At 45.6% G+C, this 17,393-nt stretch overlaps 1 protein-coding gene and 1 non-coding gene across 2 annotated transcripts in view; one reads left to right on the top strand and one right to left on the bottom strand.

The window, feature by feature from the left end:
- The window catches only part of LOC124554141 (5'-AMP-activated protein kinase subunit gamma-1), a 619,663-nt gene that overhangs the window by 167,953 nt on the left and 434,317 nt on the right, over positions 1–17,393 (bottom strand). The gene's annotated exons all lie outside the window — the stretch shown is intronic.
- Positions 6,991–7,065, top strand: Trnat-ugu. Its single transcript has one exon. It is a non-coding gene; the product is annotated as a tRNA-Thr (tRNA).

Below are 17,393 nucleotides of genomic sequence, written 5' to 3'. Positions count from 1 at the left end.
AAAATTTAATATAAATCTGAACACGATAACATTCGAAAACTCGAACTTGAAATTATTAATTAATTAAAAAGCTTTTGTTGGTATTACACTGCCAAGAAAGGTATTGGTTAGAGAGAGCCTACATCCTCTCTATATAGGCTCTGTAATACTGGTCTAGTGCGACAGCCATTTCGTGGCGGCAGTGGTGGAACTAAAAGAATTAGCAAATCAGCAGTGAAGTAATGTCGCTGTATGCGATTGTATCCTACACTTCAGAAGTATGTCGTGTTCTCCACATAAATAGTAGTGGCAGAAGCAAGTTCTCAGACAAATTAAAAGCAAAATTCCTATGCTTTGTATTTCGACGAAACAAAAGTTAAGCTAAGTTTGCAGTGTGTGAGGGCTGACAGTTGCTTTATTGTGAAATATAAGGTGCTGTGGAATTGGGAAAGGCACAGAAAAACGTAGGATGATACGAATCCGCGCATGTGCACTATATAGGGATGGGAAATGCCTTTACACGAGTTCCCGTCAGCCGCCGCCAATTGTCAGCTTGGTTTTCACGAGTAATATTACGGCCCACGAACTTCGTTTGTTCGTTTCGAGCTTTCTTTGTTCACACGCATCCTCCACTTGACTGCCATCTGGCGGTCGTAATCATTCGGCACGACTCGGCATGATTCGGAAGTTGCCTTCGAAGCATAGCGTACTAAGAATCGGTGAATCGTTGGAACTTCAAATCGTCACGACTCGGAAACACGCAATCGTTCTTACGACTCTTTTGAACGACGATTCGTCCGTATCACGATTCGATTCCTACGATTCTTTATTTAGAGTCGTTCAAATGAACGACTCATTCACGAATCGCCGCAACTCTAGTCAGCGCTGGAAGTGCGTCTGCAGCGATTGAGACTCTCGGGTATTCCAAGAGGTGCTCACGGTGGGTTCCACGAATCCTCACAGCGGACCACAGGATTCGAAGATGGCCATTTCATCTTAATTGTTCGAGCGTATTGAGACCGACGAAGAATCCATTCTGTGCTAGCCGGGTTAGGTTGTTTGCAGATCACGCTGTAGTTTAGCCACTAGGGAAGTCATCATCAGAAGATCAAAACAAATTACAAAACGATTTAGAAAAGATATCCCTATGGTGCGAAAATTGGCAACTGACCCTAAATAGCGATAAGTGTGAGGTCATCCACATGAGTGCTAAAAGGAACTCAAACTTTCATCAGGGGCTGTGGGTAACTAATTGATCAACTACTTAATTTGTAGAAATACTTTGATATCAATTTGACATCAAAAGTAGGCTAGAAATGGCTCAGCCCAATCACTCACTCTGTCAACTGACAAGCCATAACGTGAGTGAACAGTATGGCTGTCGAGAAGGGAAACCGTGGACTGTTAGTGAAACTATTTTATGCGGACGGCAGCAGTTAGGGTGCTGCATTGAGATAGTGTCACCTACTGGTAGGTGCGAGGAGAGACCTGCCATGTCATTAAATGGTACACATTACATGACGACGAAATTCGAAAACATGGGCTAGCAGTCGAATGTAAAAGCCGTAAATTAAACTAAATACAATTACGAACAAGTTAATAGGAAATGTTGTGGGGACATCAAGCCGAAAACGGCGTTATATTGGCAGGACATTTAGGAAATGTGACAGATCTACTCCAGAGACAGCGTACATTACGCTTGTCCGTAACGTTTTAGAATACTGCTGGGCGGTGTGGGATCCTTACCATACGGGATTGACGGACGACGTCGAGAAAGTTCAAAGATGGACACCACGTTTTGTATTAACGCGAAATAGGGGAAGAGTGTCACTGAAATGATGCAGGGGGTGGACATCATTAAAATAAAGGCGTCTTTCGTTGCAGTGTAATCTTCACACGAAACTCCAAACACCAACTTTCACCTGCGAACGGAAAAATACAGGGTGTTACACAAAGGTACGGCCAAAGTTTCAGAAAACATTCCTCACACACAAATAAAGAAAAGATGTTATGTGGACATGTGTCCGGAAACGCTTAATTTCCATGTTAGAGCTCATTTTAGTTTCGTCAGTATGTACTGTACTTCCACGATTCACCGCCAGTTGGCCCAATTGAAGGAAGGTAATGTTGACTTCGATGCTTGTGTTGACATGCGACTCATTGCTCTACAGTACTAGCATCGAGCACATCAGTACGTAGCATCAACAGGTTAGTGTCCATCACGAACGTGGGTTTGCAGTTAGTGCAATGTTTACAAATGCGGAGTTGGCAGATGCCCATTTGATGTACGGATTAGCACGGGGCAATAGCCGTGGCGCGGTACGTTTGTATCGAGACAGATTTCCAGAACGAAGGTGTCCTGACAGGACGACGTTCGAAGCAAATGATCGGCGTCTTAGGGAGCACGGAACATTCCAGCCTGTGACTCGCGACTGGGGAAGACCTAGAACGACGAGGACACCTGCAACGGACGAGGCAATTCTTCGTGCAGTTGACGATAACCCTAATGTCAGCGTCAGAGAAGTTGCTGCTGTACGAGGTAACGTTGACCACGTCACTGTATGGAGAGTGCTACGGGAGAACCAGTTGTTTCCGTACCGTGTACAGCGCGTGCAGGCACTATCAGCAGCTGATTGGCCTCCACGGGTACACTTCTGCGAATGGTTCATCCGACAATGTGTTAATCCTCATTCAGTGCAAATGTTCTGTTACTGTGTGTTTCCATTCCATGATTTATGTGATTTGAAGAGAAGTAATAAAATGAGCTCTAGCATGGAAATTAAGCGCTTCCGGACACATGTCCACATAACATATTTTCTTTCGTTGTGTAGGAGGAATGTTTCCTGAAAGTTTGGCCGTACCTTTTTGTAACACCCTGTATTTTGTCGACGCCGACCTACATAGGGAGAAAGGATCACCGTGATAAAATAGAGAAATGACAGCTCGTACGGAAAGATATAGGTGTTCGCTATTTCCGCGCGCTATACGAGATTCAAATTATGGAGAATTACTGTGAAGTTTGGCCGAGCGGTTCTAGGCGCTTCAGTCTGGAACCGCGCGACCGCTACGGTCGCAGGTTCGAATCCTGCCTCGGGCATGGATGTGTGTGATGTCCCTAGGTTGGTTAGGTTTGAGTAGTTCTAAGTTGTAGGGTACTGATGACCGCAGATGGTAATTCCCATAGTGCTCAGAGCCATTTGAATCATTTTGGTGAGCAGATGGTTCGATGAACACTCTGTCAGGCACTTAAATGTGATACGCAGAGTATCCATCCAGACGGTACCCTAATTTGATCTTCTGTCGCATTACATTAGGAAGCACAATATTGGCAGACCTCGCAGCGAACGGAAAGGCACGGAGCAAGTAGTGCGTGAGTGCGAGGCCCTGCGTGCGTCGGACAAAAGGACAAAGCCGCGGCGGCGGCTCCAGAAATTATCGGCGCGCGCGGCGTCTACGGCGGGTCGATATCGCCCGCTGGCGGCTGTGCGATCAGCCTTCCACCCATCCACCAGCTATCTGGCGGCTCAGCTGTTGTCGACAAGAGGGGCAGGGGGAGGGGAGCGGGGGGGAAGGGCAGGTCGATACCGGGCCAGGGGGGGGGCGTGGCCTTGTGGTCGCGCGTCCAATCAGCCGCCGCCCCCGCGCCCCAGCTCAGCTGGGCTCCACTTCACAGGAATTCCTTCCTGTGCGGACGCAGCCCGCGTGGCTGGCTTGTGGCGTCTGCCCGTCTAAGGACGGCAGCTGAGAACGAGGCAGGAATCCCAGGAGGTTACGCCCACCACGCTACATAGCAGGCTCTGCCTCAAAGCTCGCAGGCTACAGAGAAATACCAGCGCCAGTCAATAATTAAAGACACAAATTGGTCTGGGGGAAAAAAAAACTGTTAGTAGGGCAAGTTTGGTACTTTCACGGCTTTAAGTTGGCATCACTTGGATGAACCATAATCAGCTGATGTATGAACATAGCTTTGTTCTTCTTCTTCTTCTTCTTTCTTGGCTCTACAGCTCATGATGAGTCTTGGCCTCTTCTACAATTTCCTTCCATCTCTGTCGGTCCTTTGCCAGTAAGTTTCTATAGCCCATCTTCCTAAGATCTTCGAGCCAGGTGGGATTACTCCATCTTCCCATCTGGCTCTTGGGTCGACCACGTCCCCTCTGCCCTCCTGGCTTTTCTCGTAATATTCTTTTCGGTCCTGCTGTGTCAGTCATGCGAGCCACATGTCCCGCCCACCTCAGCCTGGATGATTTCACTATCCTTCTGATGGGTTGGTCTTTGTATATTGTATACAACTCGTGGTTGTATCTCCTCCTCCATCTTCCTCTTTCACAGATTGGGCCGATAATTCGTCCAAGTACCGTCCTTTCAAATGCATCCAGTGTTTCCAAATATCTTTAGTTGTTAATGTCCGCCGGCCGGAGTGGCCGTGCGGTTCTAGGCGCTACAGTCTGGAACCGCGCGACCGCTACGGTCGCAGGTTCGAATCCTGCCTCGGGTATGGATGTGTGTTTTAGGTCAGTTAGCTTTAAGTAGTTCTAAGTTCTAGGGGACTACCTTAGAAGTTAAGTCCCATAGTGCTCAGAGCCATTTGAGCCAAGAACGTCGTAATTCTGGAGTATAAAACAAGTGCCATGATTGTACAACAGATTGACGTCAACGATATAGGTCTATAATTGTGTGCATGTGTCTTACGGCCTTTCTTAAAAACGGGTATGGCGTAGGTACCTTTCGTTGCTGGAGCGATCTACGATAAATTACTGCTAGAAGGGGAGCAAGTTCTTTATAGAATCTTGTAGATATCTGATATGGTCGTGACGCCTTTCCACTCCTAACCGATTGTAACTGCTTTTGGATTCCGTGATCGGTTATCTCAATGCCTTGATATACTTTACCAACAGGACTAAAACTAAACCCATCTATAACCCAAGCGGTACTTGTTGGTCACTCTAACCTAATTAGCCCAAAACATCGGGAATCCGTACCATCTCTTATCCTAAATGGAACAAATATTAATTTCTCTCCCTCACCAAAGAGTTTGGGAGTAATAATAGATGAAAATCTAAATTGGACAGAGCACGTAACTGCAGTGTGCAAAAAAGCATCAGCATCCCTTCATGTCCTACAAAAATATAAAAAAAAACTCTTCCCTTTCGATCTGAAAAAGAAATTAGTACAAATGCTTATACTCCCAATGATTGACTACAGCGATATTATTCTACAAGGCCTCTCTCAGAAAAATTGGCGACGTCTGGAACTGGTCACGAATGCCTGTGTCTCATATATCTGCGACGTTCGACTTTTTGATCACATTTCACCAGCATATGCAAAATTGTCCTGGCTGCGTGCAGACAAACGCAGAGATTTCTGTACACTCTGTCTCATCTATTACCTTATAAATGTACACTGTCCCTCATATCTCTCCTCGTCCCTAACGCTTATGCCGGAACAACATGACACAAACACACGTTCCCATCATAATAAAATCCTCTCCGTTCCACTGCATCGCTCAGCCACCTTCTCCAAGTCCTTTACAGTAGCGGGAACCCGACTCTGGAATAACCTCCCTCGTTATGTTGTTGTTGTCTTCAGTCCTGAGACTGGTTTGATGCAGCTCTCCATGCTACCCTATCCTGTGCAAGCTTCTTCATCTCCCAGTACCTACTGCAACCTACATCCTTCTGAATCTGCTTAGTGTATTCATCTCTTGGTCTCCCTCTACGATTTTTACCCTCCACGCTGCCCTCCAATGCTAAATGGGTGATCCCTTGATGCCTCAGAACATGTCCTACCAACCGATCCAATCTTCTGGTCAAGTTGTGCCACAAACTTCTTTTCTCCCCAATGCTATTCAATACCGCCTCATTAGTTATGTGATCTACCCATCTAATGTTCAGCATTCTTCTGTAGCACCACATTTCGAAAGCTTCTATTCTCTTCTTGTCCAAACTATTTATCGTCCATGTTTCACTTCCATACAGGGCTACACTCCACACAAACACTTTCAGAAAGGACTTGCTGACTCTTCAATCTACATACTCGATGTAAACAAATTTCTCTTCTTTAGAAACTCTTTCCTTGCCATTGCCAGTCTACATTTTTATATCCTCTCTACTTCTACCATCATCAGTTATTTTGCTCCCCAAATAGCAAAACTCCTTTACTACTTTAAGTGTCTCATTTCCTAATATAATTCCGTCAGCATCACCCGACTTAATTCGACTACATTCCATTAACCTCGGTATGTTAGAAAACTCAAAAACATGTCCGGCTTCAAGAAACAGTCAATGACGTAACTACTTAAGCAACAGTAATGCCTTCCTGTGTACATGAATGCACTTCACCTCATTACCTCCCTCTTTACATCTCCTTAAATCTCCCTTCCCCGAAACTCTCTATAATAGTAAACATCTACTTTACACACCAAGATATTAGTGTACATCTGCACGAATCTTCATTACTGTTGCCAATTTTTCTCATGTTTATCATTATTATTTGATTTTTTTACTGTTATTATTATTATTATTATTATTATTATTATTATTGCTTTTATCATAATTTGTATGTATAGCACCTGTTGTAAAATACTGCCAGCATTAACTTTATTAAGTCTTTTAGTCATTTCTCTTTATTCATACAGTCACTAGAGTAATCTAATTTTCTTATTTAACCTATTGTCATGATGTAACTCTGATCTGTGAAATGCCGCATGTGTGGAACACTGGTCCGATGTAAGAGAGGGCCTGATGGCAGTAATATGATCAGGTTACATAAATAAATAAATAAAATAAATATGAGTACATGATGACTAACTGACAACCTCAGCTGCCGACAGGTGTTGTTGATATAACTCGATGTGGACAGGTGAAAATGTGTGCCCCGACCGGGACTCGAACCCGGGATCTCCTGCTTACATGGCAGACGCTCTATCCATCTGCGCCACCGAGGACACAGATAATATGAGTCTCACGGGAAGCGTGCAAGGGATAAGTCCCTGCAGTCGCGCTATTCCTCTGTGCCCTCGGTGGCTCAGATGGACAGAGCGTCTGCCATGTAAGCAGGAGATCCCGGGTTCGAGTCCCGGTCGGGGCACACATTTTCACCTGTCCACATCGAGGTATATCACCAACACCTGTCGGCAGCTGAGGTTGTCAGCTAGTCATCATTTATTCCAGGGAAAAGCTGCACGGTCATCAACAGTAACTGTTCTTTCGAGAACAAGTTAGTGTCTTCGTATAAATATGAGTACACCGTGATCGTCAGGTTGGTTCACGAACGACACTTACGGGACTTGAGTATCTGCGTTGGGTAGTGTACAGGTTTTGCAGGAACACCCTCAGAACTGGCGAAAACTCGCCGCCATCAATACTTTTGCCGTGGGGCCCCGACATCAACAGCGACAAAAGTGGCCACGGCTGTGCCAGGTAGCGGCTTTGTGTCGAGGCGACCTTATAGATACGTAATAGAGCCGTAGAAGCGGACAGCGATCTAGAGAGTACATCCATTGCCCCTCTTATGGGCCACCTGTTGTTCAGCGAACCTTCAGGCGAGGCCGCTGGGGTCTCGGGCTGGCTGGCCACGCACGCTGACGTCACGGCACGCGTCTGCCGCTAGTGAGCACGCGCCGACGCACTCCTCCCACGCACGACACGCAACTACCGCTCACACCTGTCTACAGGACCTCGGCGGCCCCTGAAACTTTAACGAATGGTGCGAAAAGTGGCAGTTGACCCTAATTAAGGAGAAGTGTGAGGTCATCCACATGAGTGCTAAAACGAAATAGTTGAACTTCGGCTACACGATAAATCAGTCTCATCTAAAGGCCGTAAATTGAACTAAATACCTAGGAAATACAATTACGAACAACTTACATTGGAAGGAACGCATAGAAAATGTTGTTGGGGAAGGCTAAACAAAGACCGCGGTTTATTCGCAGGACACTTGGAAAATGTTGACCGACCTACTAAGGAGACTGCCTACACTACGCTTGTCCGTCCTCTTTTAGGATACCGCTGCGTGGTGTAGGATCCTTACCATATAGGACTGACTGAGTACATCGTAAAAGTTCAAAGAACAGCAGCGCGTTTTGTGTTATCGCGAAATATGGGAAAGAGTATGACTGAGGCCGGCCGGCGTAGCCGTGCGGTTCTAGGCGCTTCAGTCAGGAACCGCGTGACCGCTACGGTCGCAGGTTCGAATCCTGCCTCGGGCATGGATGTGTGTGATCTCCTTAGGTTAGTCAGGTTTAAGTAGTTCTGAGTTCTAGGGGACTGATGACCACAGATGTTAAGTCCCATACTGCTCAGAGCCATTTGAACCAACCATTTTTAGTATCACAGAAATGACACAGTATTTGGGGGTGGACATCATTAAAAGACAGGCGTTTTTCGTTGCGACGGAATCTTCTCACGAAATTCCAATCACCAACTTTCCCGTCCGATTGCGATAATCTTTTGTTGACACCGACCTACATAGGGAGGTTCAAATGGCTCTGAGCACTATGGGACATAACATCTATGGTCATCAGTCCCCTAGAACTTAGAACTACTTAAACCTAACTAACCTAAGGACATCACACACATCCATTCCCGAGGCAGGATTCGAACCTGCGACGGTAGCGGTCGCGCAGTTCCAGACTGTAGCGCCTAGAACCGCTCGGCAACTCCCGCCGGCGTGTGGGCGTGTTGTTCAAGAGATCTGTTGTTAGGGTTTTGTTCGTTGTGCTGCTGTTGCCTATTCTCGCTGTCAGTGTGATCCATCTGCGTTTTATGGGGATGACTTTGGTGTTTTGATATACAGTTTCTTGTTCGTCTATTGAGCCGTCCTGGTATTCTTAGGATTTTTCTCTCTAGTGCCAATTTTTGCTAGCTACCCAGACTGGGGTGGCGTTTTCTACCGCTGGTCTTACAAACGCTTTGTAGGTGTGAATTAGTCTCGTTACTTGCCCCGTCTCTTATTAGTTTAATTAGGTTACATCTGTTGTTTGCTTTATTTATCGTTTTTTGTATGTGAGGCGTCCATGTCATTGTTTTGTCTACGATTATTCCTAGATAGGTGGCCGTATATTTTTTGGTATTATTGCTTCTCCCCACAGTCGTATGTTCGTTTGCGGTAGTGCCCTATTTGTTGTTTGTGAGAAGCGCTTATGGTTGCAGATGATCAGCTGGGTTTTCTGCGCATTTGGTTTAGTTCTCCATTTTCGGAGCCACAGCTCCAGTTTGTTGATGTATGTGTTTGTCTTCCTGTTAATTTCGTTAATATCATGCGCGTGACACCAATAGGCCGTGTCGTTGGCCCTTCGTTCCACCTTGTAGGGTGGGGGATGTCGGATGCGTGTGCCGTTGACGTGGACCCTGGATGGTCTGTTATCAAGTATGTTTGACAGGGGTGTGGTCAGTTGGCTCGGTATTACTAGCTCATGTGGTTTGTGGTAGGGCCGTTTGTCCCACACTCTGTCAAGTGCTCCTTCTATGTCGGGGTGGGGGGGGGGGCGGAGGGGGGGGGCGGCAGCGGCGTGGTGGGTCGGGTTTGCTCCCTCTGCTGGCCCGTTGCGGATTCTTGGTATGGGGTCGATCGTGGTATGGTGCTTTCGGAAACCAGCCTGTGTTTCAGGTATCAGCTGCTCTGTTACAGAGAAAGTTAGTGGTGAATGGCCTGACGACTTTCTGAAAACAGTAATGATTCCATTACCGAAAAAACAAGGAACCAAGAAATGCAGGGAGCACAGGACAATCAGCCTCATGTCACATGCAGCCAAAGTTATGTTAAGAATAATTAATAAAAGACTTTAAAAAGTAATGGAGGAGAATCTCGGCGAGGAGCAGTTTGGCTTTAGACGGAATACGGGCACCAGAGATGCAATAGGGCTCCTACGAATCTTCGGAGAAAGGTTTATTGGAAAAAGAAGGGACCTATGTGTGTGCTTCATCGATCTAGAAAAGGCATTTGAGAATGTGGTTTGGGACAAGCTGGTGACTATAATGAGGGAAAAGACAGTGGAGTGGAAAACCAGATGACTTATAAACTCATATTTTAATCAAAAAGTTTCAGTTAGAGTGAGAGGAGAACGTACAAAGGGGATCAGACTAGGAGAAGGAGTAAAACAAGGATGCTGTCTATATATGATTGACCAATGCTCATTAGATGACAAAGGAGTAGAAATTGGAGGAAGAAGAGTAGGGTGTTTGAGATTTGCTGATGACATGGTCCTTCTAGCCACAGGGGAAAAAGAATTACACGATTTGGTGGACTCCATTGCAACTGACGGAAAAAATAAGGAATGAAAATTAACACAAATAAAATTGGCACTAAGTGGAAATAAGGAAACAAAAATTATGCTGAATGGTGAAATACTGGAACAGGTGCAAAATTTTCAGTATCTTCGAAGCAGGATAGACACCGACTGGAAGTGCACCGCAGAAATTAAAAGAAGGGTAGCAACGGCAGAAGAAGCGTTTTGTAAGAAAAGGAGAATCTTCTGCAGCGGTCTGGACAGAGAACTCAGAAAGAGACTCATAAAATGTCTTGTATGGGGTGTTGTTCTGTATCGCGCTGAAACATGGACTGTGAGGAAGAAAGACAGAGAAAGGCTGGAGGCTTTTCAGATCTGGACATGGCGGAGGATGGAAAGAATAAGTTGGAAGGACAGAGTAAAAAATGAAGAGGTATTGAGAAGAGTGAGAGAAAAAAAGACAGTCACTAGATGTAATAAAGAGAAGAAAAAGAAATTGGATTGCGCATATATTAAGAAAGAATGACGGACTGATAAAAACAGTTTTATAAGGTTATGTAGAAGGGAAAAGGAAGTGAGGAACGAAGAGATTCCAGATACTGGATGATGATGAACGGTACAACATGCAGCAGCCTTAAGAAGGAAGCAACGGTTCGCAGAAAATGAAAAAGCAAAGGAGCTGCTATTATAGCGGATAATTGATGCTGACGATTATGAGTGGAATTTAATAGGGTTAATTCGCCGGTACGATTGTAGGTTGACAGAGGCTCTTCACGGCGCGACAAGGCGCTAAGCGCGGCATTATATAATCCACCGCGGCGGTAACGCCTGCGAGTCACAGCAAACAGATTCGCTTACACACCGCCTATGGCGAAGGCGTACAGACATTCGATTCTCTTATCGATGTATGTTTAGCGGCGATGACAGCATGACTACTTGTCTGCGGTTTAATTATCCCACCAGTCGGATTCCATCCTTTGCCCAAATTAAAACCAATATCTCTGTTTATTAAAGTATTAACCAGTCTAATCTCTACAGCTTCCTCGGAGACTGAATGCCAAACCGAAGTGTATCAATACGATGTTCGCCGCCAGCTCATTTGTCTGGCTGTGATGAGCGTGTGTATCTTCGCCGTTCCACAAGACTCTCATCATCAATGGCGCGTCTTTATTGACGTATCTATGACTAGAATTACATGGATTTTTTTTTGTTGTTGCCCGCTACAGAGTCGTTACACACGGAATCTGCAACTACGTCTGGGCCACCCTTTTATCCGTTGTTAACATCCGCTCTGCAGATGAATTCTGTAGGGTCTTCATCGACTGGGTCCGAACTTCCAGTTTGCAAAACGTTATCTTCGTTACGAGGAACGCGCGAAGCTTTATGTGCCACGTACAATTAGCTTGCACCTATTCACTTTAAATACCCGCAAAACTAAATTACTGAAATACCAGTGACATATGAGCTTGAAGACAGTGTAATACGAACAGCAAAGAAGGAGTGCGGTTTCAGGGAGAGATAGCCAAATGGCCAGTTACGGGCCCTCTGAACGAACTACGAATAACTCCCAAAAGTTTCACGAAAATCCACCGTGTACGAAATAGCATGGGAGTAAAATATAAGACGAACAAAATTAGGCGTGAGAGAACGAGTGAATCCAATGATACGCAGCGGACGCGGTCTCTCTCTCTCTCTCTCTCTCTCTCTCTCTCTCTCTCTCTCTCTCTCTCTCTCTCTCACACACACACACACACACACACACACACACACACACACACACACACACACACACACACCAACCTTTGATGTCACATGTGTGGCAAACGCGTGAAGCCGTCCAGCGCACTCCCAAAATAACACGTAAGGTCAAAGGTGAAGGTATTACTTGCAGCTTTTACACTTTCGCAAGCAGTCCATCGGTGCCAATGACACACTATGTGATCAAAACTATACTGGGAGCTGTATGTAATGTGGAACTGACCGCGACAGGGTGACCCACCAATATATAAGAAGGCGGGGGAGTATTGAACTGGGGGGTGGGGAAATTGAGTTGTGACCAGAGGCACAGTAACAGCAGAATGCGTGGTCAGCCGGCCGGAGTGGCCGAGCGGTTCTAGGAGCTACAGTATGGAACCGCGCGACCGCTACGGTCGCAGGTTCGAATCCTGTCTCGGGCATGGGTGTGTCATGTCCTTAGGTTCGTTGTGTGTCAGTTGGTTAGGTTTAAGTAGTTCTAAGTTCTAGGGAACTGATGACCTCAGAAGTTAAGTCCCATAGTGCTCAGAGCCATTTGAACCAATGCGTGCTCAGGGCAGCTCAGTGGGGTACTCACTTTACGTCACTCGAGTAAGAAATCCATCAGGGACATTTCAGCCCTTCTACAGATGTCCAGCGTGTCTGTCGGTGGTGTGATTGTGAACTCTAAACGCGAAGGAGCAGCGAATGATAAACCGAGACAAGGCAGACGTGGTATATGATGGACTGGGACAGCTTTGCAGACGCTGTGTGAACACACTTTCCATCCTATCTCTGGATCCATTATGTGCAGGCTACAGAGACTAGAACTGTAATTGCCGTGGAGCGACCGAGCTTGGAGGCAGTAGCGTTCAGGCAGAGCTGGGAGTCGCCAACGTATTCGGTTATTGTGTAATGGCACGCAATTTGTGCGAAGTGTTCTTTGATTGTGCTCGTTAATATCAATGTTCGTGTGTTTATCGAAGTAAATGTTGCGGAGTAAAATCCGCGAACTGTCAATTTGAATGGTACAGTGTGACAATTATGGAACTATATGAAGTAAGTCTTTCCTGAAAGTGTTTGTGTGGAGAGTAGCCGCGTATGGAAGTGAAACATGGGCGATAAATAGTTTAGACAAGGAGAGAATACAAGTGATCGAAATGGGGTGCTACAGGAGAATGCTGAAGATTAGGTGGGTAGATCACGTAACTAATGAGGAGGTACTGAATAGGAGAGAAGATGTGGCACAACTAGACTAGAAGAAGGGATCGGTTGGTAGGACATGTTCTGAGGTATCAAGGGATCACCAGTTTAGTATTGGAGGGCAGCGTGGAGGGTTAAAATCGTAGAGGGAGACCAAGAGATGAATACAGTAAGCAGGTTCAGAAGGATGTAGGTTGCAGTAGGTACTGGGAGATGAAGAAGCTTGCACAGGATAGAGTAGCATGGAGAGCTGCATCAAACCAGTCTCAGGACTGAAGACCACCACCACCACCACCACCACCACCACCACCACAACAACAACAACAACAACAGCAACATGAAATAAAATCGTCCTAACTTCTGAACTTTGAGTTAGGATGCTCAAACTGCACGATAGGTCGCAGGGCATGGTACGGTATTGTATTGTATGGTATAGTATGGTATGGTTTGCTTTAGCGAAGCAGCCCAGTTTCATTCGGATGGGTTCGTCAACAAGCAAAATTGGCGCGTTTGTTGGGACTGAGAATCCGCATTTCGCGATCGAAAAGTCTCTTCACCCTCAACGGGTGAGCCGCTCGACCATGGAATCCAAGTTCTCTCACCTCCCGCCAAACTGTCATAGTACCTGCAGCGGATCCCGATGCAGTTAGGAATTCCTGTGTGACGGTCTGGATAGATGTGGTGGTGTTTTGGGGAAGGAGACGAGACAGCGAGGTCATCGGTCTCATCGGATTAGGGAAGGAAGTCGGCCGTGCCCTGTGAAGGGAACCATCCCGGCATTTGCCTGGAACGATTTAGGGAAATCGCGGAAAACATAAATCAGGATGGCCGGACGCGGGATTGAACCGTCGTCCCCCCAAATGCGAGTCCAGTGTCTAACCACTGCGCCACCTCGCTCGGTGTGGGTTGATGTCTGCCTGTTACACATTACGACCCTCTTCTACTGTCGGCGGTCTGTGTCAAGTCAACAGACGAGGTCGGCCTGTACGCTTTTGTGCTGTACGTGTCCCTTCACGTGTCCACTTCACTATCACATCGGAAACAGTGGACCTAGGGATGTTTACGAGTGTGGAAATCTCCCGTACGGACGTATGACACAAGTGACACCGAATCACCTGACCACGTTCGAAGTCCGTGAGTTCCGCGGAGGGCCCCATTCAGCTCTCTCACGATGTCTGATGACTACTGAGGTCGCTGATATGGAGTACCTGGCAGTAGGTGGCAGCACAATGCACCTATTATGAAAAACGTGTGTTTTTGGGAGTGTCCGGATACTTTTGATCACATAATGTATGAATCCTTTGCATGCTGAAGGTATTATACAACCGACATACAACTTCCCAGCACTTTAGGAAACAAAAGCCAGGAAAAGAAGCGTTGTGGAACGATCTATGGTGCGCGGCAACAAATACGCTGCGTATTTCCGTATTACGAAGCTATAAACGCGGATTCCACCAAAGGCAGCACGACAGCTTCCCCCGAAGCACTGAAATCCAGGCCGCGGTGCGTTTTTGTCGGCCAGTCACAGTTCACGTCACGTGATCTCGCCAGCCAATGACAGCAAATATCCCCAGCATAGGACACAGCAACTTCGATGCAGTGGGAACACACAAATATATACAAAGCTGAGCTTTCGCGCATGATATTAGTCCACTGTGTGGTGACGTAGGATCCTAAGAGCATAGCTTAAACTGCAGCACGTAAATATTTGTGACAAGCACGGTTATAGATTTCAGTGCAGTGCAGTGCACAGAACATTTCGTGGAATACCTGCCACAATAAATGCTCCGTCGAACATTTAGACTTTCCCGAACGATAGCCTATTACAGGTCAAAATGCTCGACAACTTATCTTTTTTTTTTTTTTAATAAAAAGAGTAATAACACTTTCTGCCGTCGATATTGCCTACTTTCTAATCTATTAAAGAACTAAAATGAATATTAAAAAATAAGCTTGAAACTTCGTCTTTTTTCGGCATGTCACATAACAGAGATAGATGTGCCGGTAAAATTTCAAGTAATGGGATAACGGCTGTGCTCCTGCGCCCGAAACGTTTCTCTGTGGCTGGTCCTGAAACTGTTAAGTTTTGAATGAGCGTCAAGCGATCCGTGATTCAAGAAATTCGTCGCACATTCTTATGCGTAGCGTAATTCATTTCGCGTGAAAGGACATTTACTTTGAAAGTAAAGCATCTCAGTCCAGCATTCGCAGTATTTTCCCGCTGCCTGTTAGAAGTGTGGATAGTTGCGACGCCACGCACATAGAAAGCAGTCCGTTGTTACAAAGTACTGCGTAGTCTTCGATACATTTTGCTGTCGGGACACGCTTGTGCGGGCACTGTCTTTCGTTGCCGAAAACTGCGCATTTTATTTGCAATTTAAATTATATCCTGGTGTTACTTTCTCCCGTATGTTTTCATTGCTGCTGCATTTATCTGGAGTAGCAGGGCTAAAGTAAAATTGTTTGCTCGATTATCAGGTCTTCTGCTCCGGACTGTATACCAATTAGGTTCCTTCCGGAATATGCTGGTGCATTAGCTGCATACTTAACAATCATATACAACCGTTCGCTCGACGAAAGATCCGTACCCAAAGACTGAAAAGTTGCACAGGTCTCACCAATTTTCAAGAACGATAGTAGGAGCAATCCACTAAATTACAGGCCCATATCGTTAACGTCGATATTCAGCAGGACGTTAAAACATATATTGTGTTCCAACAGTATGAATTATCTCGAAGAAAACTGTCGATTGAACACAGTCAGCACGGGTTTATGAAACATCGTTCCTGTGAAACACAACCAGCTGTTTATTCGCATGAAGTGTGGAGTGCTATTGACAAAGGATATCAGATCGATTCCGTATTTCTGGATTTCCGGAAGGCTTTTGACACTGTACCACACAAGCGGCTCGTAGTGTAATTGCGTGCTTATAGAATATAGTCTCAGTTATGTGACTGGATTCGTGATTTCCTGTCAGAGAGGTCACAGTTCGTAGTAATTGACGGAAAGCCATCGAGTAAAACAGAAGTGATTTCTGGCGTTCCCCAAGGTATTATTATAGGCCGTTTGCTGTTCCTTATCTATATAACCGATTTGGGAGAAAATCTGAGTAGCCGTCTTCGCTTGTTTTCAGATGACGCTATTGACTAATAAAGTCATCACACGATCAAAACAAACTGCAAAACGATTTAGGAAAAAGTATCTGAATGGTGCAAAAATTGGCAGTTGACCCTAAATAACGAAAAGTGTGAGGTCATCCACACGAGAGAGCTAAAAGTAACTCAAACTTCGGTTGCACGATAAATCAGTCTAATCTAAACGCCGTAAATTGAACTAAATACCTAGGTATTACAACTACGAACAACTTAAATTGGAAGGAACACATAGAAAATGTTGTGGGGAAGGCTCAGAAAATGTAACAGACCTACTAAGGAGACTGCCTACACTACGCTTGTCTGCCCTCTTTCAGACTACTGCTGCGCGGTGTGGGATCCTTACCAGATAGCACTGACGGGTACATCGAAAAAGTTCAAAGAAGGACTCCACGTTTCGCATTACCGCGAAATATGGGAGAGACTGTCACAGAAATGATACAGGATTTGGGCTGGACATCATTAAATGAAATGCGTTTTTCGTTGCGCCGAACCTTCTCACGAAATTGCCATCACCAAGTTTCTAAAAAAAAAAGAAAAAGAAAAAAAAAAAGAAAGAAAAAGAGAAAAAAAGAAAAGAAAAAGAAAAGACAACATCTGAGGTCATCAGTCCCCTAGACTTAGAACTACTTGAAACTAACTAAGCTAAGGACATCACACACATCCATGCCCGAGGCAGGATTCGAACCTGCGACCGTAGCGGTTGCGCGGTTCCAGACTGTAGCGCGTAGAACCGCTCGGGCACACCGGCCAGCCCAACTTTCTCCTTCGATTGCGAAAATATTTTGTTGACACCGACCAACACAGGGAGAAGCGATCAACACGATAAAATGAGGGAAATCAGAGCTGGTACGGAAAGATACAGGTGTTCATTCTTTCCGCGCGCTATACCAGATTGGAATAATAGAGAATTGTGAAGGTGGTTCAATGAACCCTCTGCCAGGCACTTAAATGTGATTTGCAGAGCATCCATGTAGATGTACTAGCGAAAATTAACAAAAATTGAAGTCTAAAAAGTAAAACTATAAAAAAACTCGAGGGATTCTTAAAAATTTCCGAGTTTTTCCCGCATTTCCCGGTTGTCCCGGGGCGTATAGACC

The sequence above is a fragment of the Schistocerca americana genome, chromosome 11 (genome assembly GCF_021461395.2).
Source record: "Schistocerca americana isolate TAMUIC-IGC-003095 chromosome 11, iqSchAmer2.1, whole genome shotgun sequence".
NCBI classification, from domain to species: Eukaryota; Metazoa; Arthropoda; class Insecta; order Orthoptera; family Acrididae; genus Schistocerca; species Schistocerca americana.
Note: the sequence above shows the minus strand (reverse complement) of the source record. Positions and strands in the feature narration are given on the sequence as shown.